At 37.8% G+C, this 27,141-nt stretch overlaps 1 long non-coding RNA gene and 1 pseudogene across 7 annotated transcripts in view; both read right to left on the bottom strand.

The window, feature by feature from the left end:
• LOC109499079 overlaps nucleotides 1–12,374 on the bottom strand; it is a 283,874-nt gene extending 271,500 nt beyond the window's left edge. For 5 of the 7 annotated variants that reach the window (XR_006596972.1, XR_006596969.1, XR_006596971.1 and 2 more), the window contains exon 1: nucleotides 12,150–12,373. This is a non-coding gene — a long non-coding RNA (uncharacterized LOC109499079). Of the gene's footprint in view, nucleotides 1–12,149 lie in introns of all 7 variants that reach the window. The other 2 variants (XR_006596974.1, XR_006596970.1) reach the window with 2 other exon arrangements.
• Nucleotides 12,375–23,217: 10,843 nt separating this feature from the next.
• LOC101082398 lies at nucleotides 23,218–23,989 on the bottom strand (annotated as a pseudogene).
• Nucleotides 23,990–27,141: the final 3,152 nt, after the last annotated feature.

Raw genomic sequence — 27,141 nt, 5'->3', positions numbered from 1 at the left:
GAGGGAGACTGAAGCCAGAGCAACCAGGATCATGTAGGCCATTTTATAAGGTTTGGTTTCATTTGAAGAGTAATGGAAAATCACTGAAGATTTTAAGCACATAGATGATGTGATCTGCTTTAGGTTTTGAAAAGATCACCCACAGCAACAAATGGGTAGAGAACAGAGTACAAAGAAGTGAGTATGGAATCGGGAAGAAAAGACAAGGCTCCAGCAATGCCCAGTTGAGAAATGAAGTAGAGCTGGTAAGAGCTGGAGATGTATAAAGTGAGTACAGGAAATAGACTAAGGATGACTCTTAGGTAAAGTCATGAGATGGTGCAATCTAGTAAACTGAAGAATTTTGCTGTCACTTTGCTTAGTCACCTGATGGTGAAAACTTCAGGGATGTGTTGCTCTGTAAAGCCAGAGGCATAACTAGAAATTAGAAATATCTATGACACCACCAAGAGAATGACCTAAAGAGGTTCATCCATCTCTCCTATTGCTAAGCATGATTCCCCATCAATACCGAAAAGAATGGAAGAACATGTCCCTGCATTAATTACAGAGCATTGATTATAATCAGCTCATTTTGGCAATTCCACACCCCTCACTCCAGAGCTTTCCAAATGCCTGCCAAGGTAGCCAGCAATTCACTCGTTAAGACCTTCAGAGAGCCTATAATCTAGTATAGATGCACTAAAAATTTAAGTAAGTGGGAGAAAGAATTCTGGACAAGGTGTGCACTTTTGAACATCATCATATAACACACTATCAACATTTTAACACTTTGAACAAAATATCCATACTTTCCTATTTCACAGTTACATACCTAAATGAAAATTTACTCTTTTTCTGCACATAATCCAAATATGCCTAGCCTCCAAAAAAAGTGTTTTATGGTACTTCCGAGAGCAACACCTATATACATTACAATAAAAAAAACACACTTGGTATTTGCATAGAACCATATGTTTTAAAAGCACTTTTACATACATTAGTTTAAACCATCTGGCAATATCAGTTAAGTCAAGAGAACAGATAATATTATCCTTTATTTTCAGCTGAAGACATTATGGAGAAAAACTTTTGACTGAATTTAAAATGTTTATCTCCTGGGGCGCCTGGGTGGCGCAGTCGGTTAAGCGTCCGACTTCAGCCAGGTCACGATCTCGCGGTCCATGAGTTCGAGACCCGCGTCAGGCTCTGGGCTGATGGCTCGGAGCCTGGAGCCTGTTTCCAATTCTGTGTCTCCCTCTCTCTCTGCCCCTCCCCCGTTCATGCTCTGTCTCTCTCTGTCCCAAAAATAAATAAAAAACGTTGAAAAAAAATTTTTTAAATGTTTATCTCCTTTGCTCTACTAATTCCACAATTTACCCTAAGGAAATAATTAGAAATGACAAAGACATTTATGTATAGGCTGTACACTGAAGTATTACTAAAAAAGTAAAACACTGAAAACTTAATTTCCCCAAAATAGGGAACTGCCTAAATAAATTATGGTATGTGTGGTGAAATATTATGTAGGCATAAAAAATGATTTTGTTCAAATAGTTAACAATATCAAGATGTGATAATGACATAACACTCATAAAAGCAATAAGGTTAAAAATCTATATATGTAGTTGTTGGTTCTCAAATTGGCTCCCATCCATTGAAGGCAGGGAGACCCAAGAAAGAGGCAGACAACTCCAGATTGGTAGGTAGCAGGTTAATAAACAAGAGAACTTACTTAGGAAGCTTCCCTTAGGCAGCTGCAAGACAAACAGATCTCTGCACCTGTCTGTCAGAATCTTAGAAGTTTATATAGGGGCCTTAATAGGATTTAGTCACATGCATTGTCCACATGGTCTCAACACATTGCTCTCTCAAGGCTGTGTCCTTGGGGCAGCTTCTGGCATGGGGAAGACAAGTATAACACACATTCCAGGGAAAGAAGAGGGAGTGATTGCCTACGTCCAGCTCACAGGTCAATTAGCAGTCATGTCCTCTGGATTACCTCCTCCAACAGTAGTAAAAATATTTCAACTGTGTTAAAAAGTAAGTACATGTATATGTCCAGAGAAATATCTAAAAGGAAATAAACCAAAATTAAGAGTAATTATTTTTCAGTGATTGAATTGTGGTGTGGGTTCAGAGAAGGGAAATAATGACCCAAGTTCTCGCAACTGATAATGATAGTATTTATTGAATATTCCCTAAGAATTTTGCAATAATTAACTCATTTAGTCCTCAGAATCTCATGAGAAAGAAATTATTTTTTCACATTGTACAAATGAAGAAACTGAGGCACAGGTGGTTAATTTGCCCAAAGCAACAAAGTTGCTACAGAGCAAAACTCGAATTAGGACATCAAGCTTCTGATTTTACCTCAGATGTCTTTTCCCAGTCATTAAGCTGATTTCCATCATACTATTCCAGCTGAGGTATTACCAAAGGGTATCTATGGTGATGCACAGGAAACTATCCACAATTCCTCCCAGAGAAAATTATTTATTCCAATTTTCAGCTAGCTCAAGAGATTTTCATGTACTTTTCCATTTGCACGTTACCCACCAAGACATTACGGACCTACTCATGTAAAGCTGTTTCCAGTCAATTCAGAAGGCACATCTTTGGTGTAACCATTTAATCATTCCCAGATAACTCTAAGGGTTTCCTCAGCATGAAAGACTCCAGAATTTCTGTCATCCATTCTCATCTTTCCACCAATCTACGACCAACAGAATAGTTTTACTGAATACAAAAAGCTTTTGCCCATTAAGCCTACTTTTAAAAATAATTAGCGACCCAAAGAAATTTACACATTTAATGAAGTCTCTATCAAAATACCAATGGCATTTTTCACAGAGCTAGAGTAAACAATCATAAAATTTGTATGGAACCACAAAAGACCCTGCATTCTAGAAAAAGAAAAGAAAAACTGGAGGCATCACAATTCTAGACTTCAAAATATACTACAAAGCGATAGTAATCAAACAGCATAGTACTGGCACAAAAACAGACACATAGTTCAATGGAACATATTAGAAAACCTAGAAATAAACCCACAACTATATGGTCAATTTATCTTTCACAAAGCAGGAGAGAATGTCCAATGGGAAAAGGATAGCCTCTTCAACAAATGGTGTTGGTAAAACTGGACAGCAACATGAAAAAGAATAAAACTGGACCACTTTCTTATACCATACACAAAAATAAATTCAAAATGGATTAAAGACCTAAATCTGAGGCCTGAACCCATAAAAACCCTAGAAGAGAACACAGGCAGTAATCTCTTTGACATAAGCCATAGTAACTTCCTTCTAGACATGTCTCCTAAGGAAAAGGAAACAAAAGCAAAAATAAGCAATTGGGACTACATCAAAATAAAAAGCTTATGCACAGTGAAGAAAACAATCAACAAAACCAAAGGGCAACCTATTGAATGAAAGAAGATATTTGCAAATGACATATCTGATAAAGGGTCAGTATCCAAAATATAAAGAACTTATACAACCCCACAACCAAATATCCAATTAAAAAATGGACAGAAGACAAACATTTCTCGAAAGAAGACATCCAGATGGCCAACAGACACATGAAAAGATACTAATCATCACTTACCGTCAAGGAAATGTAAATCAAAACTGCAATGATATATGACCTCACACCTGTCAGAATGGCTACAACCAACAACACAAGAAACAGCAGGTGTTAGCAAGGATGTGGAGAAAAAGGAATCCTTGTGCATAATTGGTGGGGATGCAAACTTGTGCAGCCACTCTGGAAAACAGTATGGAGTTTCCTCAAAAGTTAGAAATAGAACTACCATACTATCCAGCAATTGCAAAACACTAATTCAAAGGGATACATGCACCCCAATGTTTATAGCAGCATTATTTACAACAGCCAAAATATGAAAGCAGCAAGTATATATGTATGTATGTTATGTATCAGGACCTGAGCCAAAACCAAAAGTCAGATATTCAACAGACTTAGCTACCCAGGCACCCCTTATTTGAAATATTTTTAAAGTTTTAAAGCTTTAAAATGTCTAAGAGTATGGTAGAAAGTTCATTTGCTATCACAAAAATTATACATCAAGTTTTTATTTAAATTCCAGTTAGTTAACATACAGTGTAATATTAGTTTCAGGTATACCATATAGTGATTCAACACTTCCATATATCACCTGGTGCTCATCACAACAAGTTCACTCTTTAATCCCCTATTTCACCCATCTCCCCACTCATCTCCCCTCTGGGAACCATCAGTTTGTTCTCTATAGTTAAGAGTCTGTTTCTTGGTTTGCCTCTCTCTTTTTTTTCCCCCCTTTATTCATTCATTGCTTAAATTCCACATACGAGTGAAATCATACCGTATTTGTCTTTCTCTGACTTATTTCATTTAGTATGATACTCTCTAGCTCCATCAATGTTGTTGCAAATAGCAAGATTTCATTCTTTTTTATGAATGAGTAATATTCCATTGTATGTGTATACCACATCTTCTTTATCCATTCGTCAATCGATGGACACTTGGGCTGTTTCCATAATCTATTGTAGATAATGCTGTCATAAACATTGGAGTGCATGTCTTGCTGTGAATTAGTATTTACAAATGCATTCTTTTGCAATTGCTGAATTGTAGGGTAGTTCTATTTTTAACTTTTTGAGGAAAAGTCCATACTTTTCCACAGTGGCTGCACCAGTTTGCATCCCCATCAATTATGCACAAGGACTCTTTTTTCTCTACATCTTCGCCAATACCTGCTGTTTCTTGTGTTGTTGGTTGTAGCCACTCTGACAGGTGTGAGGTCATATCTCATTGTAGTTTTGATATACATTTCCCTGATGATCAGTGATGTTGAACATCTTTTTATGTGTCTGTTGGCCATCTGTATATCTTCTTTGGAAAAATGTCTATTCGTGTCTTCTGCACAGTTTTTAACTGGATTATTTGGTTTTGGATGTTAAGTTATATAATTTCTTTATATATTTTGGATACTAACCCTTTATCAGATATGTCATTTGCAAAAATCTTCTCCCATTCCATCAGTTGCCTTTTAGTTTTGTTAATTGTTTCCTTCGCTGTGCAGAAGCTTTCTATCTTGATGAAGTCCCAATAGTTTATTTTTGTTTTCGTTTCCCTTACCTCCAGAAACATGCCTAGTAAGAAGTTCCTGTGGCTGAGGTCAAAGAGGTTGCTGCCTGTGTTCTCCTCTAGGATTTTTATGGTTTGGGGCCTTACATTTAGGTCTTTAATCCATTTTGAATTTCTTTTTGTGTATGGTGTAAGAAAACAGTCTAGTTTCATTCTTCTGCATGCTGCTGTCCAGTTTTCCCAATGCCATTTTTGAAAAGACTGTCTTCCCATTGGATATTCTTTCCTTCTTTGTCAAAGATTAATTAACCATATATTTGTGGTATAGAAAAATTATTCAATTTTACATTTCCTTTTGGAAAGAAATTTGGTTAAATCTATTAAAATTTTAAATATGTTAACCCTTTGACCTCCCAGTGATTTTACTTCTAAAAGGTAATCATATAAGTATACTTAAAGATATGTGCACATATAACTATATATGTAATGACACTCACTACAGCAAAATTTGCAATAAAAATGTTTTAAAAATTATGAATAGAAAATTAATTATGTATCATAGACTACTTTGCAGTTATTAGAATGATGCAGGTCCATGTGTACTGGTATGAAAAGAAGTTCAAGATATATTATTAGCATTGTTATTTATTTCATATATATATTTATTATATATGTATACATATTTCAAATTGTGAATAATTGTTATCTTTGTGAAAATTAAAATTACTGAGGCCATTTACTTTTCTACAACATTTTTAAATTGTCTAAATTATTTACAGCAGCATTTTTACCTTTGCAACTAGAATAAATAATAAAGGAGCAAGCCCCAGGATTTAACAGTTATGTGCTTATCAGGCATTTATTATTATTTATTATACACTTTTTATCCTTTTTACATCCTGATGTCATACTGCTAACATAAACTAGACTAGCTATCCATATACACCTATATGATTGAACATCATTGCTCAGTCAAATGCACAGGAGGTATTTTATTTGGGTGTCCTAACAAAAGGAAAGGCTAGGATAGAACACTCCAAAACTGAACTGCTGTCTTCCACTACACTAGGTTGAGGAAAGTTGTAAAGTACAAAAGGTAATCTAAGTGTGTGCATGATATTTATTACTAGCTAGAGCCTTGGACCAAAGCCTGTGGGGCTCCTATTATGATGAACTAGGCTGGACCATGCAGGAGCCTGCAGATTTATTCAGTTACTTTAGTTTAAGACCTAAACCAGAAAAAAAAAAAAAACATCTTCTTGCCCACTTTCACCCATACCCACAAAGCTTATCTTGGCCACCCACCTTCTCACCTTATGAGAAGGAAGACGGACAAAACAGCACCATCCCTTCTTCCAAAGGCCCAGCATGGAAAATGCCAAAGCTTCTTCCCAATGTGTCCTTACCTCTGAGCCCCAGACTGGCCTAGCTTAGCCTTCCAAGAGTGAGGGCATCCCCCAAGTAAAAGATACCTGGAAGCTCTACCTAATCCCCAAGTTTCATGGGGCTAAGAGAAAAAAGCATTTCAAACACAGATCCAAGAAGAAGACACAGCCCACATTCAATTGTTTATAATATTTTCATCCTTCCTACTAAAAATCCCAACTAACTGCATTTCTTTTGACAAGTGTGTATGCCTTAGTGTGTGTGTGTGTGCATGTATGTGTAAAACGTTGGGAATAGGGAGCTCCTCCTAGTGGTTGGAACACATGGTCATCAGATTCAAAACTAAAGCCCATATTTTTATGTTTTCACTTGTTAATTTAGGAATATTTGAAGGGCAATGAAATTGAGGGGTTGAAAAAGTGATATCAAAAAGGAAATGAGAGAATGACTGAAGGAGGCAATGGTTGTTCTCTCTTCTTGCATGAAGAACTGGGGAGAATATCAGTCAAACCAATGGAAACTTTGTGTGACAAGTGGATACTTCTGGAAAATCAGCATGTAAGGTTGAAAAAGACTTTGTCCCAAATCAGTGAGTCAAAATGATATCTATACTTTGTCCCAGAAATTGATAAAAATACAAATATTTATAAGCACTCAATAAATATATTTGTTTAATTTGTTGAATAAAGGGTCTGAAGAGCCAAACCACCTTAAGAATTGGGTTTGATCCCTAAGATCTTTATTTTCTATTATATTTGGAGTTCTGTTGGCCTAATGACTTTTGGGAGTTATCCATCGGCAAAATCCTCCTGGAGAAAACAACTGAATTTTGAGCTACTTTAAAAAACAATAGTTGTAAATACAAAAATATATATAGTCTCTTGCCTGAAGGCCCCAAGGAGCAGCAAAACCCATACAGCCCATGACAACTTAATATGATTTGAGGAATGTTAAAGAGATAAATCTAAATATTTCCTTCCAGGACTATTCTAACATTTCATTGGATTCACTGCTAACAACTTTTCAAAATCATTTGCATTTTCCTTATAATTTTTGACCAACTGGTTGTTCAGATTAGGATAAAATATAGGATTGTTTGAGGGGACTTTAATTATGGAAAATCTCTATTATTCTAAACCTGCAAATTACATTTTTGTAATAAATGGTGCACTAAACTTTCTTTTAGAAAGGAATTATAAATTGAGATAAAATGTTTCCCATGTTTTTATAAGGTTAATAAAAAGTAGACTCACCAAATAAACTCACTTTAACATTAGTGACTATGATAGTTGTGGTCTCAACTATTTTTTTTTAAGTTTATATTAAGAGAGAGAGAGAAAGTGCATGCACACATGCACAAGCAGGGAAGGGGCAGAGAGAGAGAGAGGGAGAGAGAGAACTCCAAGCATGCTCTGTGCTGCCAGTGCAGAGCCCGATGTGGGGCTCAAACTCACAAACCATGAAATCATGACCTGAGCCAAAATCAAGATTCTGAAGTTCCACCAACTGAGCCACCCAGGCGTACCTTAACTTCTTTTTTTAGAACTCTCATCAGTCTAAAATGTATAAAGATTTAAAGTCTTGCTAAAGCAAGCACTTGAATCAAACTTTGTGGAGGGATTAAGGTGTAGCAATTCACTTAGCTTGTACAGACCATAAGACTCTTTATTCTCTGCTTGTTTTCACATGTACAGATTTTTGTTAATGTAATTAAACCAGGAAGCCATCAGACTGAGGTGGTTCTGATGCTTTGGTAGTCTACATAAGCAAACCAAAACTTAAGCCAGAGTTAATGCACTCCAATTCAAGAAAATGAAACCTAAGAACAACTAGTCACAAACAGCCAACCAGGCTTTCCCAAATTAAGTAACCACTTAAGCTATATTATAGCCAATGAAGTCCTTTCTTTGTTTTGCCTCCCCTACCTCCTCTTAGTAGAGTGCTCCTAACCACCTTTGGTTTGGTACTGGTCAATTCAAATTGATGTATATTCAAATAAACTAAGAAAAAAAAATTAATATGCCTCAGTTTACCTTTTAATATCCTCAATACGGAACTGAAGTCCCTTAAGGAATCACTTAAGGTTTTCTGTTCTAATAAAAATGAGTAGTACAGGGGTGCCTGGGTGGCTCAGTCGGTTAAGCGGCCAACTTCGGCCCAGGTCATGATTTCGCGGTCCGTGAGTTCAAGCCCCGCGTCGGGCTCTGTGCTGACAGCTCAAAGCCTGGAGCCTGTTTCAGATTCTGTGTCTCCCTCTCTCTCTGACCCTCCCCCGTTCATGCTCTGTCTCTCTCTCTCTCAAAAATAAATTAACATTAAAAAAATTTTTTTTTTAAATAAAATAAAAATGAGTAGTACAAAAGACATAAACTTATTACTCAAGAAAAATCAAATTCCACAGCATAACTTTAGTTTTAATTTAGATGCTACCATAATTTGTCTACAAACAAATTTTACCTTTTGACTCACAATCAACTAATAATTAAACAACGAATATTGATTGAGTGAATACTGTGTATAAGAGAACATTAAATAGGTTAATCTCTATAGTCATGAAATTTTAGCTGGCACCCCGAAGTTAAAAAACAATAGGCAAGGGGCGCTTGGGTGGCGCAGTTGGTTAAGCATCCGACTTCAGCCAGGTCACGATCTCGCGGTCCGTGAGTTCGAGCCCCGCATCGGGCTCTGGGCTGATGGCTCAGAGCCTGGAGCCTGTTTCCGATTCTGTGTCTCCTCTCTCTTTGCCCCTCCCCTGTTCATGCTCTGTGTCTCTCTGTCCCAAAAATAAATAAACGTTGAAAAAAAAATTAAAAAAAAAAAAACAATAGGCAATAAGTACCCTCACAATCTAAAAAGAGATGTCACCATGTCAATTTTTTTTTAACCTTTATTCATTTTTGAGAGACAGAGAGACAGACTGTGAGTGGGGGAGGGGCAGACAGAGAGGGAGACACAGAATCTGAAGCAGGCTCCAGGCTCTGAGCTGTCAGCACAGAGCCCAACGTGGGGCTTGAACTCACGAACTGTGAGTTCATGACCTGAGCTGAAGCTGGACGTTTAACCAAGTAGGATATCATCATATCAAGGGCAGCCCTACTAAAGGGCTGCTATCAACCAGTACTATTAATCCCTAACACGAGAACAACCTATTCTCACTCAGAGAGATGTTTACCAGGTACCAAATTTTTAGCCTCAGCACTGTAAGTAAGAGAAAGCTCACTGAGAAAGTTCTAATGAGAAATCAGCATGTTTAAGGAACTGCAAATTTACAGACAGGATCTGCTTCTTACCTGGTGAATTTGGAAGGGAGAAAGTAATCAAAACATGCAGACAAACCATGGCAAGAAAAGAAAGGGAAGCAGGAATTGGGCAAACTACGCTCCTAGAGTTTTACACAGCAAAAGATGTTATGTTTCTTACAAGCCAAGTGAATGCCATCAAAGGAAGCTGAGTTTACGCATGGCCTCTTGGGGTGAGCAGATCCCAGAAGACACTCCTACAAGAGTTGAACTTGGGAACAGGAATTGAAGGAAGTTCACAAGAAGTATACCTGGAAATACTTATTGTTCCAATCAGAGAAAGGGGTAGATCCCCAAAGAAGTCTTCCAAAGAGCCCATAAATGTACCCCTGGAGAGACCCAGCATGTGGGTGCCAGGCACTCCACGACACATGACAAAATTCTACCACCAGACCCTTACCCACATCTGGGGTTCCTTTTATCTTTCTTCCCTTCTCCTCATTCAAACCCAAAAGCAGCAGTAGCAGCACCAGGATTAAAGATGGAGTGGGACTTATGTGGATCCTGAGAAACTTAACAGAAACCCATGGGGGAGGGGAAGGAAAAAAAAAAAAAGAGATTAGAGTGGGAGAGTGCCAAAGCATAAGAGACTCTTAAAAACTGAGAACAAACTGAGGGTTGATGGGGGGTGGGAGGAAGGGGAGGGTGGGGGATGGGTATTGAGGAGGGCACCTTTTGGGATGAGCACTGGGTGTTGTATGGAAACCAATTTGACAATAAATTTCATATATTGAAAAAAAATAAAAAATAAAAAGATGGAGTGGGAGGGCCAGAATGAACAGTGAAATAACATGCTAGTCTCCCTTCCTCATTCAGTGCCTATGCCACAAGTCAGCCATGAGAGAGAGGAAATGGGCAAGTTTTGGACTGGATGTGAAATGATCACAATGTTCTTTATAATTGAACAATATTTTTAAAATTAATTAAAATAAAAATTAAAAACATTTTTTAAAAAGCTATGCAATCTAACTAAGATGCCAAAGGGACAAGGAAGGAAAAACAAGGTGAATGGCAGTAGTTGGAAGAAAACAAAACCCATTTAATAAAACCATTATTTGTGCAAAACACGTAGCTGGACATAGCAGGAACTATGAGATAAACATGATATGGCTCCAGTCTTTGAAAATCTCAAAGTCCAGGGGCGCCTGGGTGGCTCAGTCGGTTAAGCGGCGAACTTCGGCTCAGGGCATGATCTCGCGGTCCGTGAGTTCGAGCCCCGCGTCAGGCTCTGTGCTGACAGCTCAGAGCCTGGAGCCTGTTTCAGATTCTGTGTCTCCCTCTCGCTGACCCTCCCCTGTTCATGCTCTGTCTCTCTCTGTCTCAAAAATAAATAATAAAAAAAAAAGTTAAAAAAAAAAAGAAAATCTCAAAGTCTAGTAAGAAAGGGGAGACATATTCATGAATAACTTGAATACAACAAAGAAAATATATGAGCTATAAGATTAGAGCAGTGTCATTGCACTGATGATTCTGTCTCCCTAAGAATTTGATCACAACTCTACTCTTCTGTCCAAAACTCTAAAAAAAAAAAACAAAAAAACCTAACCCTAACCTAGGCTGAGAAAAAGAAATAAGGTAATGACAAAATAATTGTTTATTTGTTATAAAAGATTTTACAAGGGAGATTTACAAATTAGGCTAAAATTAGTTTTAAATTTTAATTGTCTTCATTTAGCCATATAAATCTATCCTTTGTCACCACCAGTAATTGAGTTATGTGTGAAAGAGAACTAAATGTTATAATTGTTTGAAAGTCAGGGATGAGAAACAAAATTACTACTATTTACAAATAACAATAGTGTGAATACTTACAAAACCTAAGAAAACCAATTGAAAAGAATGATACATCAGTATGAGAGTTCAGTAAAGTAGCTAGATATTTTTTAAAAAATTAGTATTGCCTATGTACTAACAATAAACAGCTGGTAAATAAAGTAGTCCCCCCCCTTATCCACAGGGTATGTGTTCCAAGATCCCTCGAGGATGCCTGAAATGCAGATAGTGCTGAATCTTAGTATATACTATGTTTTTTCCTGCACGGAGGTACCTATGATAACATTTAATTGATAAATTAAGCACAGTAAGAGATTAACAACAACTAATAATAAAATAGAATAATTAGCTGAGTTGGTTAAGCATCCTGACTCTTGATTTCAGCTCAGGTCATGACCTGAGTTTGAGCCCCTCATCGGGCTCTGTTGACAGTGAGGATCCCGCTTGGGATTCTGTCTCCCTCTCTCTACCCCTCCCCCACTCACGCGGTCTCTGTCTCAAAATAAACGAATAAACTTAAAAAAAATAATTAAAAAATAATAGTAAGCTAAAATAGAATAATTATAACAATATACTATAATAAAAGTTATGTGAATGTGTCGTCTCAAAACACCTTGCACTCACCCTTCTTCCTGTGCTGACGTGAAATGATAAAACGCCTACGTGAAGAAACGAAGTGCGGGGAATGACGCAGCTTCCTGACGCAGAGTTAGGCTGCTATTGGCTTTCTGATGATTCGTCAGAATCATCTGCTTCCTGCCAGGGTTGACTGGCGGGTTTCTGAAACTGCCGAAAGCGAAACTGAAACCACGCGTAAGGGGAGATACTCTATAACGGAAAGAAAGGACAGCTTACTGTTAGAGAAGATCCTGGAGAAGATACACCGCTGGTTGACCCTCAAACTGAACCTGGACAGTCTACTCACCGCATCCCCTGTCCTTGGGTTGTTCGTTCCACCCACCATTCGCACAGTGGGGGGCATGTCCAAGGACGCAGCCTTAAGAGAGTAATGTGTCGCTCAGATCATCTGTATGGTAGATGTGACTGAACCCATGGGTCAGGCCTCTGATTTAAGATTCTGGCAGGTGGGTGCAGAGATCTATTCATTTTGCTGCCACCCAAAACAAGCCTCATAAGTAAGTTCCCTTGCACGTTAAACCTACCATCTACCAAATGGGAGTGGTCTGCCTCTTTTCTTCTGTGTATGGGGGCCAGTTTACAAATCAATACATACACAGTAACCCAAAGTACAAAATATCTAGAAATCACACTAATAAAAGCTGCTGGACCTCGTTTTTTGAAAACTGTATCTTTTTATTGAGACAATATTTTAAAAGCATCATGCTATTTTACTGGTGGGTATTTTGTGTGCCATTTTAATCTGGAACCAACAGACTTTGTCAGAACAAAATGCGTGACATATGCTAAGACATGATCCAATCAATGGGGGCGCATAAAACATGCTACTTCACACACATAGGTACCTGCTGCCTGTAGTTCTGTTACTGTTTATATCTGCGTAACACAAGAATTCTGAGAAAAACTATTTTTCACGATTCCCATCAAAAAGAAAAAAATAAATATCATGGTGGGTTTATAATTGTAAGCACTGTATTATTGAATATAGTTCTGACAAGAGAGAACTCCCACTATCATTAGGCATTGATGCGAACCAAATTCCCCACTTAGACTTTTTACATAACTGATGATTGGAAGAATTTCCATTAGCTGGCTTCTGGTTCTGCACATTTTAACTCTTCTTTCTCCCCCATTACTCATATATTTCCAGAGGCAGGAGCTGTAGGATGTGTTCATACTGAAATATGATCTCTGGCCTTGTATCTTCCCATCACAAAGTATATCCATGTAATAGGCTGTAGGGGTATCCCTGGAAACCTTTCCTATTACGGGACTGCTAGGAATAACTTAACTATACATGGAAATTACTCTGAATCTCAATATGTGTCCCATTAAATTCAAACTAAATGATTTCCCAATTCAACTTCCCTTTAGCCAGGTATCAAAATTGCCTGAGGGACAGTGTAATGGAAAGGCAGCATAAATTCAACAGTGAAGGGATTTGGAATTTTAAACTAATGGAGGTTTAAATATCTTACTGTTGCCTGGTATCATAACCATTTCTGGATGAATAAAAACAGAATCTTCCTTTTCTGCACATATTCACCTCCTTCCCTGATTCCTCCTCCACTTGGAAGAGAAGGCAAGGGGGCGGTGGTATTTGTCTAGGCCCCATTCTGTTCTTGCTGAGCCAGACTGTTGTCAAGCCAGACTGTTGTCAGGCTCTTGGTTACAGCGATTTTTACACCACAGTATGGATCATTCTGTTTTCTCATGTGATTTTTCCACCTACTCGATAAAAATAGCTTGTCTCTTCTAAATGTAGTAAACTTTTAAAAGCTCTGATCTTTTCTTACCTGATTATGGCACCCTCCAATCTGAAAACAAGAAACAGCATACATTCTGGTTGTCTCACAGTAACTACTACTGTTTCTAAAACCAAAATCAGAGCAGACACACAACTGTAGTTTGGGAGGCTGGACTTCTACAGTTCCACAATCTGTTTCTCCTGTTAAATAATCCTCAGAGCCTAAAATGGAGAAAAGGAAGGACGGAAGCACAAAATGTATCTAGTTAGCAACATGTTGGGGCAACGAAATTCCCAATTTTCTTTTCTCTACACACTATTCTTGCTATCCAGGAAATCTCATCCATTTCGGTGGTTTCAAACACCACCTATATCTCAGTGACTTCAAGTTCTATATTGGAACTTCCTCCTAAGATCAAAATCTATTTATATAATTCTTATGGAACATTGTAACTTACACATAACATGTCTTAAATGTAACTTATTGTCCCTTTCAAATAACTGGTATATATTTCTTAAAAACAAAGACATTCTCTACCATAACTAATTATCAAAACCCAGAAAATAATATTGATTCCATGTTACTATCTAACCTACATGAAGTTGTTCCTATTTTACCAATTATCCCAATAATGTTTTTTATAGGAAAAACAAATCTCTGATCAAATATCACACATTGCATTTAGCTGCCACATCTCTTTAGTCTCATTTAATCTAGAACAGGTCCTTAGTCTATTTTTTTTCATTACCTTGACCATTCTTTTAAATATCTTTTTTAAATTTTTTTAAATGTTTACTTATTTATTTTTGAGAGACAGAGAGAGAGAGAAAGTGAGCAGGGGAGGGGCAGAGAGAGGGAGACAGAGAATCCCAAGCAGGCTCCATGCTGTCAGCAAATAGCCCGATGTGGGGCTCCAACTCACTAACTGTGAGATCATGACCTGAGCCGAAATCAAGAGTCAGACACTTAACCAACTGAGCCACCCAGCTTCCCCATCTTGACCATTTTTTTAACTTTTTATTTATTTATTTGAGAGAGAGAGAGAGGGAGAGAGGAAGAGAGAGAGAGAGAATCCCAAGTAGGCTCTATGCTTAGCACAGAGCCTGAGTGGGACTTGATGCCACAGCCCTGGGATCATGACATGAGCTGAAATCAAGAGTTGGATGCTCAACTGACGGAGCCACCCAGGTGCCCCTACCTCAACCATTTTTAATGAAACTGGCAAACTATTTTGAAAATCTCTCAATTTGGTTTTACCTGAGAATTCCTCATGACTGTATTAAAGCTAGATTATTTGGCAGTATTAACATGGAAGTGGTGTTATGTCCACTTCAGTACATCATGTTTAAGAAGCATATGATGTTCATCTGCTCCATTACTGTGATACTACCTTTCATCACGTGGTTTCTCCACTATAAAGTTGCTATTTTTCCTTTGCAGTTAATAAGTATTTTGTAGAAAGATACTCTGAGACTACATAAATATCCTGTTCTTCATCAAACTTTTACCAAGTAGCTTCTAACATTTATTGATGATTCTTGCAGGAATCAATATTACCATGACATTTACCAAATGGTAATTTTTCTGACTCCAACATTCTTTCTATATGTATCATTTGGCATTCTACTCTAATGCAGTTTTTCCTTTTTCCTATTTGTTTATATCAGTGTGGTCTCATGAATACCTGTGTTATTCAAGGGGTAAAAAGTTATTATGATCATTTAAATGCTCAGATTGTCCCAGTAGGAGTCATATAGTGCTTGCATATACAATAATAACCCCCCCCCAAAATGATAGAATGAGTGAGCCCTCATTAAATGCCCTATCCAATCCCAGCTTTGAAAGAACTTATTGTGGGACTGTATCTCTGGCATTCTTTCTTACATATGTCATTTGTGTGCACTCACAAAAGTAATAGTAAATCATAGACTAACTGTATTAAGAATGTACTGTGTGCTGGGCAGATTGCTAAGCACTTTCCATGTATTACCTCATTTAATCTTTAAAAATAAACTCCTAAGATGGACATTATTTTTATAATGCCTATTTTACAACTAGGGAAACTACACTTCATAGAGGTTAAACCACAGCCAAGAAATAGGAAAACTGGGGTTTGAACCCAGGTCATTTGCCTCCAGAGATTTTATCCTGAGACATTCTTAGGTCTTAGACTCTTAAAGAGTAGACAGAGACCATACTTGGTAAACACCCAAATGCCTACTTCCTAGACCTCCTTCTGCATTCAGAAGATCAGCCTAGCCTAGTACTTGAGAGCACAGATACTAGAGTGAGGCCACCTAGATTCTATTGCATGTTCTTCCATTCATGAGCGGTATGATTTTGCCTTCCATGAGCTTCAGTTCCTTTCCATCCAAAACAGAAGTAGTAGTAAGAACATTTCACAGAACTGTTTTAGGAATTGAAAGGGATCATATAGGTGGAACGCTTGGCTTGGCAACTTGGCACATAGTAGGCATACGATAAATATGTTTTTTGTTTTAAATGCTAAGATGGTCACAGAAAATCTCTGCTTGTGATTTTTAACTTTAGCTACACCTATGCTATGATCATCTCTTTGATGTAGCTTTAAGTGTTTCTTCCAAGAAGCAAAAAATATTTATTGCTGCCAAATGACTGCTATGTTCTGACTTCAGAATGTCTGAGACCCTGAAAGCTTCTACTTGAGTATCTTCAGATATTTTGCACCTAGTCCAAATCTGGCTTTCATTAGCCATTAAAATCGAAAGAAACTTTAAATCAAAGAATAAAAGAGACTTTTCCTAAGCTTAGCCTCACATTAGCATGTGAGAGAACCTGCATCAGCAAAAATCTTCTTTTTTTTAATCAACCTAAACCTCTGACTAAATTAATAAGAGTTGAGTGTGACCTTTAAAATGCTAAAAAATACAGTTCCCAGTATAATTCTTGTTCATCCCCGGACCGAACCATTCTCATAGTAAATTATGGCACTAACAGCTGGCTGCCAATGAAGTCAACTATTAATTGTATGTTCGCTGCACTGCCTGATATAAATCAATATGAGTAATGAGCAATTGTCCTCAGTCTATAGATACACAGATCCTACATTGCAAAATAATTTAAGGTTGGCTGTCAGCCTTCTCAGACTAGATGTCATTTGGTCTTTGCTAAAGATACAGCAAAAACGAATACACACTGAAAACCGCCTGATCTGTCTCTGCAGCAAACTTCCAGTCATCTCTATAAAAATGACAACAGAAATGATTTTTGATAGTGTATTAAAATAAATAACTTCTATATCTTTTAAACTCCCAATGGAATCTGAAGAATGGGCCTCAGGGTGTCACTGCTTTCTGATCTCACACTCTGAAAATTCCCTCTGTCCATGTCCTTCTACTTTTCCCATTCCTTCCTATTAAACCTGCTCCCCATATTCACAAAGGCCACCAGCCTCCCTGCTTTCCTGCTCCCCATTGTTACAGAACCTGATCTGGATCACCTGGCCGAAGAACCAAGCGGCACTCGGAGGGAGATCTTGGCAGGCAGGAGGTTTATTTCACGGGAGGCGGGTGGGGCCTCCTCTCAGAGGTCTGAGTCCCAAGCTAGCAAAAGCAGAAGGAACAATTTATAGTCTGTTACTTCCGCATTCCGCATTAGCAGTAATTTGGTGCGCTGTAAGCAGGCGAAGAAGAACCCAGAAGGGGAGTCTTTGGTCCGGGACTGGAATTTCCCTATCAGTCCTGTCCACCATATTGTAACAGATTTTTCCCTATCACCATTACTATCTAGCTTCTTTTGTTTCTCTACCCAGTTTCAATCCCATGGGCACTAAGGAAGGGGTAGTGACACTCTCATTTTACAATTGACCATTCTCACTTTGAGAATTCCTTACACTAAGCCACCCCAGTGTTCCTCATCTCTGACTCCAGGATGGCAGAATATTGCCAGGGAATTTAAGGAAATGCCACTGACAGAATCTATCGTACACCCACCTCACCTAACTTTGATAGGGCCTCCATACAATTCAACAATTTTTAAGTGCAGGTTCCGCAAAGTGGCTTCTAGGAGATCCTTTCATAATATGTTGATGAGTATTTAGTGTGGGTGGTAGATTCCATGGTTATTTAAGCTTGAAAACCACTGGCTTAAATGAAGTTAAGCTCCTTTCTGCAGAATTTAGTAGAGCCAGGAGTGCAGTGGGGATTTCCAGAAAGGGATTATATATGCACCATTTCCCAAAATATTTGTCTAAGGAAACATTTTTTTTCCCAGTACATCCATAACTCTAGTATACTGTGAAACAAGTTGGGGTATGATATAATAAGTCATCTCTTATTAACTCCTAACACATCTGTTCTGAACCATGTTAAATAGATTCTGGTACCAATTCCAACATGGGGGAGGGAAGGTGCTGCACCAACAAGCAATTCTCGGACACCGCCTAGACATCCTACAATTTAACACAATTCTGACAATATCTATCTAGAGATAGCATCAGATTCCACAGGGTAAGAGTTTACTCTTACAAGACTGCTCCCCCTCAAACTTTAGATTCCATTTGCAAGCCCAAGTTGTTACCTGTGCTTCTGACCAACTGGCTATAAATCAAAGGTTCCCATGACCTCCTCCTTGGGTTTGATTAATTTGCTAAAGCATCTCACAGAACTCAGAGAAACAATTTACTTGCTAGCTCACTGGTCTATTATAAAAGGATATGACTCAAGAACAGCCAGATGGAAGAGATGGCAAGGTATAGGTGAGGGCACTGAGCAAGCATGCAACTCTCCCAGTACCTCCATTTGTTCACCAACCAGGAAGCTCTTCAAACGCTTTTGAGTGTTAATAAATGCTTCATTTACATAGATATGACTGGTTAACTGATCAGCCATTGTTTATTTATTCAACCTCCAGGCCCTCTCTTCTCCCAGAAGGTTGGGGGTGTGACATTAAAAGTTCCAACCCTCTAATCACATGGTTTTCCCCACTGGCAACAAACTCCCATTCTTAGGTGCTTTCCAAAAGTCACTGCATTAACATAACAAAAGACAACTTATACACTCTCAATACTTAGGAAATTCCAAAGGTTTTAGGAGCTCTGTGCCAGAAACCGTAGAAGACCAAATACATTATTTATTAGTTTATATCACAATATCACACATGTATACTCTAAAAATTCCTGATCTATTCTTACCTCCCTGGTTGTAACAAATGACTTAATTTACACAGAAGCTGAAGACTTCTTCACTTGAACTCTTCAGTTTACCGGCTTTTCCTCTTCCATGTCTTTCTCTCTTTTCTCCTAAGCTGAAGAAGCGGTAGAGGTGCATGCTGGCAACTCACCTCATATCTTAACACTCCATTCCTGTACCCCATCTATAGAAACCTCCTTCATTTAGCCACCTCACTTCCTTACACTTGAATCTCATATCTACAAACATGTCAACATTCCTCTTGGCATAAAAATCCTGTCAACCACCTATCTAACTGCCTGTGACCTCTCACTGTCCCCCTTCCTATACTTTGGCCACCACAAAACTATGTCAAAACTTTCTTGACTCCAGACCTTGGCTCATACTCTTTAGCCCAGATATGATTATTATCATCTTTCCCATCCTGAGTGCAATTCAACTCAGAACATTCCACAACCCAGGCAAACTAACAAGATCTCTTTTACTTCTACTCATCTAATACCTACCATGTTCTATTTTGTCTTATATTTTTAGAAGCTATATAGAAGTTTCTAAGTCATATTTGTTGAACTATAATTTAAGTATATATGTTGAGAAATTTTGACAAATACATACATTTGTTTAATCATGACCATAATCTAGATATATGACATTTTTCCATGACTTCGAAAAGTTCCCTCATGACCCTTGGCAGTTAGTCTACCAGTCAGCATCACTTAATAATGATAAAATTATTAGTTCATCAGAATGGCATAAAAATCATAAACGCACATATATTTCAAAGCAAAGCTGCAAAATACATGAAAAAGTGACAGAATAAAGGTAAAAATGGATATTTCCAGTCACAGTTGGAGATTTTTAAAGTTAATTATGTTTTATTTTTATTTATTTTTTTATTTTTTTATTTTTGGGACAGAGAGAGACAGAGCATGAACGGGGGAGGGGCAGAGAGAGAGGGAGACACAGAATCGGAAACAGGCTCCAGGCTCTGAGCCATCAGCCCAGAGCCTGACGCGGGGCTCGAACTCACGGACCGCGAGATCGTGACCTGGCTGAAGTTGGACGCTTAACCGACTGCGCCACCCAGGCGCCCCATAAAGTTAATTATGTTTTAAATAATTTTTTTAAGATTTAAAGCTGGGGAAAAAATTGTTAATACTTACCTACACACTTATCATTTGTTTCATTACTTTCTGTAGATCCAAGCTTCCATCTGGTATCATTTTGCTTGACCCTGAAGAAATTTATATATATATATCTTGTCATGAAGATATGCTGGTGACAAATACTCTCACATTTTGTCTGAAAGAAGAAAACTTTTGCTTTTCCAGTTGATAGTTTTTCTAGATATATAATTCTAGATTGACAGCAGCACTTTAAAGATATCATTTGTCCTCTGGCATGCACTGTTGCTAACCAGAAGTCTGTTATCCTTTTTCTTTTTTAATGACTTTTTTAAGAGTAGCTTTAGGTTCACAGAATAATCAAGAGGAAGGTACAGAGATTTCCCATATGTCTTCTGCCTCCACACATGCACAGCCTCTTCTGTTATCAACAGAGCGGTATATTTGTTACATCTGATGAACCTACGTTGACACATCCTAATTACCCAGAGTCCGTAGTTTTTATTACAGTTCACTCTTGGTGTTGTACATTCTATAAATTTAGATAAATGTATAATGACATGTATCCATTATTATGTAGTATTTGACAGAATGTTTTCACTGCCCTAAAAATTCCCTGTGCTCTACCTATTCATCCCTCCCTCCACCCCAACTCCTGTTAACCACTGATCTTTCTACTGTCTCCATAGTTTTGTTTTTTCCAGAATGACATATAATTGCAACCATATAGTATGTAACCTTTTCAGATAGACTTCTTTCACTTAATAACATGCACTTAAGTTTCCTCTATGTCTTTTCATGACTTCATAGCTCATTTTTTTGGCAGTGAATAATATTCCATTGTCTGGATGTATCATAATTCATTTATACTTTCACCAATTAAAGGACATCTTGGTTGCCTCCATATGTTGGCAATAATGAATGAACTGCTATAAACATCATGCATGGGTTTTTGTGTGGACATAAATTTTCACTCCTTTGGACAAGTACCAAAAAGCACAATTGCTGGATCTTATGTTAAGAATATGTTTAATGTAACAAACTGTCAAACTGTCCTCCAAAGTGGCTGTACCATTTTGCATTCCCACCAGCAATGAATGAAGAGCTCCCATTGCTACACACCTTTGTTAACATTTGGTGTTGTCAATGTTCTGGAGTTTGGCCATTCCAATAGATGTGTAGTGGTATGTCATTGTTGTTTTAACTTGCATTTCACTGATGACATATATGATGTGGAGCATCTTTTCATATGCTTATTTACCATCTGTATATCTTCTTTAGAGACCGTTAAGGTCTTTACCTCATTTTTTAATCAAGTTGTTTTCTTATCATTGAGTTTTAACAGTTCTTTGTATATTTTTGATAATGGTCTTTTATCAGATGTATTCTTTGCAAGTATTTTCTCCCAGTCTCTGACTTATCTTCTCATTCTCTTGACATTGTCTTTCACAGAGCAGAAATTTTTAATTTTAATGAAGCCCAGCTCACCAATTGTTTCTTGGATGGATTATACCTTTGATGGTGTATCTAAAAAGTCATCACTTGGCCAACAGACACATGAAAAGATGCTCAATGTCACTCCTCATCAGGGAAATACAAATCAAACCCACACTTAGATACCACCTCACACCGGTCAGAGTGGCTAAAATGAACAAATCAGAAGACTATACATGCTGGAGGGGATGTGGAGAAATAGGAACCCTCTTGCACTGTTGGTGGGAATGCAAACTGGTGCAGCTGCTCTGGAAAACAGTGTGGAGGTTCCTCAAAAGATTAAAAATACATCTACTCTATGACCTAGCAACAGCACTGCTAGGAATTTACCCAAGGGATATAGGAGTGCTGATGCATAAGGGCACTTGTATTCCAATGTTTATAGCAGCACTTTCAACAATAGCCAAATTATGGAAGGAGCCTAAATGTCCATCAACTGATGAATGGATAAGAAGATGTGGTCTATATATATACAAGGAATACTACTTGGCAATGAGAAGGAATGAAATCTGGCCATTTGTGGCAACGTGGATGGAACTGGAGGGTATTATGCTAAGTGAAATAAGTCAGGCAGAGAAAGACAGATACCATATGTTTTCACTAATATGTGGATCCTGAGAAAATTAACAGAAGACCATGGGGGAGGGGAAGGGGAAAAAAAAAGTTACAGAGAGGGAAGGAGGCAAACCGTAAGAGACTCTTAAATATTGAGAACAAACTGAGGGTTGATGGGGTGTAGGGGAGAGGGGAAAGTGGGTGATGGGCATTGAAGAGGGCACCTGTTGGGATGAGCACTGGGTGTTGTGTGGAAACCAATTTAGCAATGAATTATATTAATATAAAAAAAGAAAAATGTAAAAAAAACACAAATAAATATAAATAAATAAATAAATAAATAAATAAATAAATAGTCATCACCATACCTAAAGTTATCTAAGTTTTTTCCAATGTTATCTTCTAGAAATTTTATAGTTGTGCATTTTACATTTAGGCCTATCATCCATTTTGAGTTAATTTTTGTGAAGGGTGTAAGGTCTGGGTCTAGATTCATTTTTTTTTCATATGGGTGCCCAGTTGTTCCAGCACCATTTGTTGAAAAGACTCTTTGCAGGTCATCTGGGTGGCTCAGTCTGTTCAGCCTATGTCATTATCTCTCAGGTTCATAAGTTCAAGTCCCACGTTGGGCTCACTACTGTCAGTACAGAGCCTGCTTTGGATTCTCTGTCCCCTTCTCTCTGCCCCTCCTCCACGTGCACTGTCTCAAAAATAAATAAATGTTTAAAAAAAAAAAAGACTGTCTTTGCTCCATTGTATAGCCTTTGCTCCTTTGTCAAAGACCAGTTGACCATGTTTATGCCATGTTTATGTGAGTGTTTTTCTAAGCACCGTATTCTGTTTTATTGATCTATTTGTTTATTCTTTCATCAATATCATACTTTTTTCCTATAGCTTTCTAGTAAGTAGGGGTTGTTTGTTTGTTTTAGTGGCAGAAGGACAGATTTTATCAAGCCCCTCAACCCTAGTTCTCTTTCTCCTACACAGTCTAGGTTCTCCCAGAGGTCTGGTAGGCAGCAATAAGACCCACTATGCAGCCAGCAGGGGTATCTCTACAGATAGTACAGGGTTTGTGATGTGCTGGTGCTTGCCACCTCCAAAAGGATGTTCCCACAGGATTCATAGCCACACCCAGTATGTGTGGTCAGCAACTCCTCTTTGCCTTATACTTGTGGTAGGCACAGCCAGCCTTCAGAATGGTCTTGTCAACGTGGCCACCTCCAGCCACCACATCAACATAGTTCTATTGGCTGAAGAAATGACCTTGATTTCTCAGGTGGCTGAGGACAGCTTCACTTGGGTCTTCTTTGGTCTCAGGGTTGTGGGAGATGAAGTAGCATCATTCCCAGAGGCTTGGGCCAACTTGCCAAGTCACCAAGCTTCTCCTCCAAACAATACACAATGGTGACCTTGGGCATAGTGCCCACTAGGAGCACATTGCCTATGTTGAGCTGGGCCTTCTTGCCACAGTACACAAAATAGCCAGTGTAGACGCCATTGGGGGTGATGAACAGCTCCTGCCACTTCTTAAACCAGTACAGATCTCAGAAGACTACCTCAGTGAGGGGTTCACCTCCACCCTGGTCATGAATAATGTCCTTCACGATGCCCCTGATGTAGCCCAACTTCTCTGCAAAGTCCATGGCAAGCAGACATGCAGCACCCTTGCCATGCTTCATGTGGGCATGGAACACTGAGCCAGCATCCTTCCTCTACCCCAGAATTATGTGGCCCATGGCAGTAGTCTGCTACCCCCATAGCTGGAAGAGCTCTAATAAGTTTTGAAGTCAGGTAGTGTCAGTCCTTTGACTTTCTTCTTCTTCATTATTGTGTTGGCTCTCTGGGTTTTTCGCCTCTCCATATAAATGTTAGAACAGTCTGTCAATATGCACAAAATTACTTGCTGGGATTCTGATTGGATTTGCATCAAATCTATAGCTCAAGTTGGGTAAAACTGATACTACCACATATTGAGTCTTACTATCCATGAATATGAAAGTATCTCCTCCATTTATTTAGTTCTTTGTTCTTGTTAATCAGAGTTTTATAATTTTCCACATGTAAATCTTGTACATATTTTGTTAAATTTATACTAAGTATTTCATTCTTTGGGTGCTGATGTAAATGACATTAGGCTTTTAACTTCAAATTCCACTTGTTCGTTGCTAGCATATGGGAAAACAATTGACTTTTACATGTTAACTTTGTATTCTATAACCTTGCTATAACTACTTATTCCAGTCTTTTTGTCAATTCTTTCAGAGTTTCTATACAGACAATCATGTCATGTACAAAGATAATTCTATCTCTTTCTTCCCAATCTGTGTATCCTTTATTTTCTTTGTTTGTCTTATTGCATTAACTAGAACTTCCAGTAGGATGTTAAAAAGGAGTCATGAGAGGGAACATCCTTTCTTTGTTCCTGATCATGGTAGGAAAACTTCTGGTTTCTCGTTAAGTATGATGTGAGCTATAGATTTTTTGTAGATATTATCAAGTTAAGGAAGTTCCCTTCTATTCCTAGGTTGCTCAGAGTTTTTATCATGAATGGGTGTTGTATTTTGTCAAATGCTTTTTTCTGTATCCATTGATTTGATCATGCAGTCTCTTGATGTGATGGATTACATTAATTGGTTTTTGAATGTTGAATCAGGCTTGCATACCTGCAATTAATCCCATTTGGTTATAGTGTATATCTGTGGTCTTTTTAATCTTTATTTCAGTATACATAATGTGATCTGTTTCTCTAGTTGCTCTGAAAGTTTGCTTTTTTTTTTAATTTTTTTTCAACGTTTTTTATTTATTCTTGGGACAGAGAGAGACAGAGCATGAACGGGGGAGGGGCAGAGAGAGAGGGAGACACAGAATCGGAAACAGGCCCCAGGCTCCGAGCCATCAGCCCAGAGCCTGACGCGGGGCTCGAACTCACAGACCGCGAGATCGTGACCTGGCTGAAGTCAGACGCTTAACCGACTGCGCCACTCAGGCACCCCTGAAAGTTTGCTTTTTGACACTGGTTTTCAGTAGTTTAATTGTGATATGTCTTGATCTTTATATTATTTCCTTAATGTTTATTTTACTTGCCATTTGTTGACTATGTTATATCTCTGGATTTGTACATTTTCTCAAATTTGGGAAATTCATTATCCTTACTTCTCCAAATTTTTCTTCTGTCCCATTATCTTCTTAGACTAGAATTACATTCATATTAGATTTCTTAATATTGTTCAGGCTTTTTTTTCATATTTTCTTCTATCTTTCAACTTCAATGTTTCCTATTTCTAGATTTTCAAGGTCATTACTTTTTCATATGCAAGATAAACCTGTCTTGCAAATTTTTTAATTTAAATCTACAGTTAACCACTGAACAATGCAGGGGTTGAGGAGTACCAATCTCCTACACAATTGAAAATCCGTGTATAGCTTTTGACTCCGAAAAAGCTTAGCTACTAATAGCCTACTGTTGACTGGAAGCCTTACTGACAACATAAAGAGTCAAGTAACACATATTTTGCATGTTATATGTTATTATATACTGTATTCTTACAATTAAGTGGCTAGAGAAAATAAGAGGTTTATTAAGAAAATCATGAGAGAAAATGCGTTTTCACTACTCTACTGTATTTATTGAAAAAAATACACATATAAGTGGATCCATGCAATTCAAAACCTTGTTTTTCAAAGGCCAACTATATCCTTTAAAGTCCAAAAGTTTCATTTTGGTGGGGTTTTTAAAATATTTATTGAGAAACAGTGTGTGTGTGTGTGTGTGTGTGTGTGTGTGTGTGTACACACACACCCATTAGCAGGGGAGGGGCAGAGAGAACAGAAGAGAGAGAGAATCCCAAGTGGGCTCTGCACTGTCAGCACAGAGCCCAACGTGGGGTTCAATCTCATGAACCATGAAATCATGACCTGAGCCAAAATCAAGAGTCAGATGCTTAAATGACTGAGCCACCCAGGTGCCCCATTCCATTTTTTTTTTATCTTCCACTTTCATTTTCATTGTGTTCATGTTTTCTATTAAATCATTAAAAATATTTATACTCGCTATGTTGAAGTCTTTGTCTGCTAATTCTATTACCTCTGTCATTTCTGGCTTTGTTCTATCGACTGATCTTCTAGTCATGGTTATGGTCACACATATTTTTTCACATATCTAGTAATTTTGATGCTGGACATTGTGGATATTACACTGTTAAGGGCTAGATAATTTTGATTAACTATTAATCAAAATGTTAATATAACAATATTAACAGCATTTTGAAAGCTGTATATAATGCCCCAAATTTAGATAAATTGAATATCTAAATACAATTTAGCACTTACACATTATTTCTTAGCTGTAGTCAAATACCTGGTTTTATGCATGAATTGAGAAGACAGTTCCTTTCTAATTTCAGGTCATTATCTGGGAATCAGAGCCTCTTGAGGGCCAAGCCCATGGGCTCCAAGACCTTCATCTACTTTGATAACAAACATTTGTGACTTTTTCTTTGATTCCTATTGTTTTTCGCTTTCAAATAAACAAAAAACCCCAGTTATTTACTCTTGACTTTTAAAGATAATTAAAATGGTGGTCTTTTGACTCATAGTTTTCTTACTTTATAAGAAAAGAAACAAAAATTTAAAAAGTCATAGCAGTATAATACAGGTTCCTATATTTAACCCAATTGTCTCTTCTTTAATTGAGAGGACTTAAGTTTCCTTACCCAACTTTCAATTTTCACCCAGCTCAAGAAGCTGGCCCACCTGTATCCTGTCACTTGCCCTTTCTAGGCCTGATTCATCTATTAAAGGAGGAATTTGAATTGGATTACCTCTGAGATTCTATCATTCAGTCCAAGTCTATAAAATTTCAACCAAAGGCAAAATCTGATTTGGATTT

The sequence above is a fragment of the Felis catus genome, chromosome B1 (assembly GCF_018350175.1).
Source record: "Felis catus isolate Fca126 chromosome B1, F.catus_Fca126_mat1.0, whole genome shotgun sequence".
NCBI lineage: Eukaryota > Metazoa > Chordata > Mammalia > Carnivora > Felidae > Felis > Felis catus.
The sequence above is the reverse complement of the archived record's forward strand: the minus strand, read 5'-3'. Positions and strand labels throughout refer to the sequence as shown.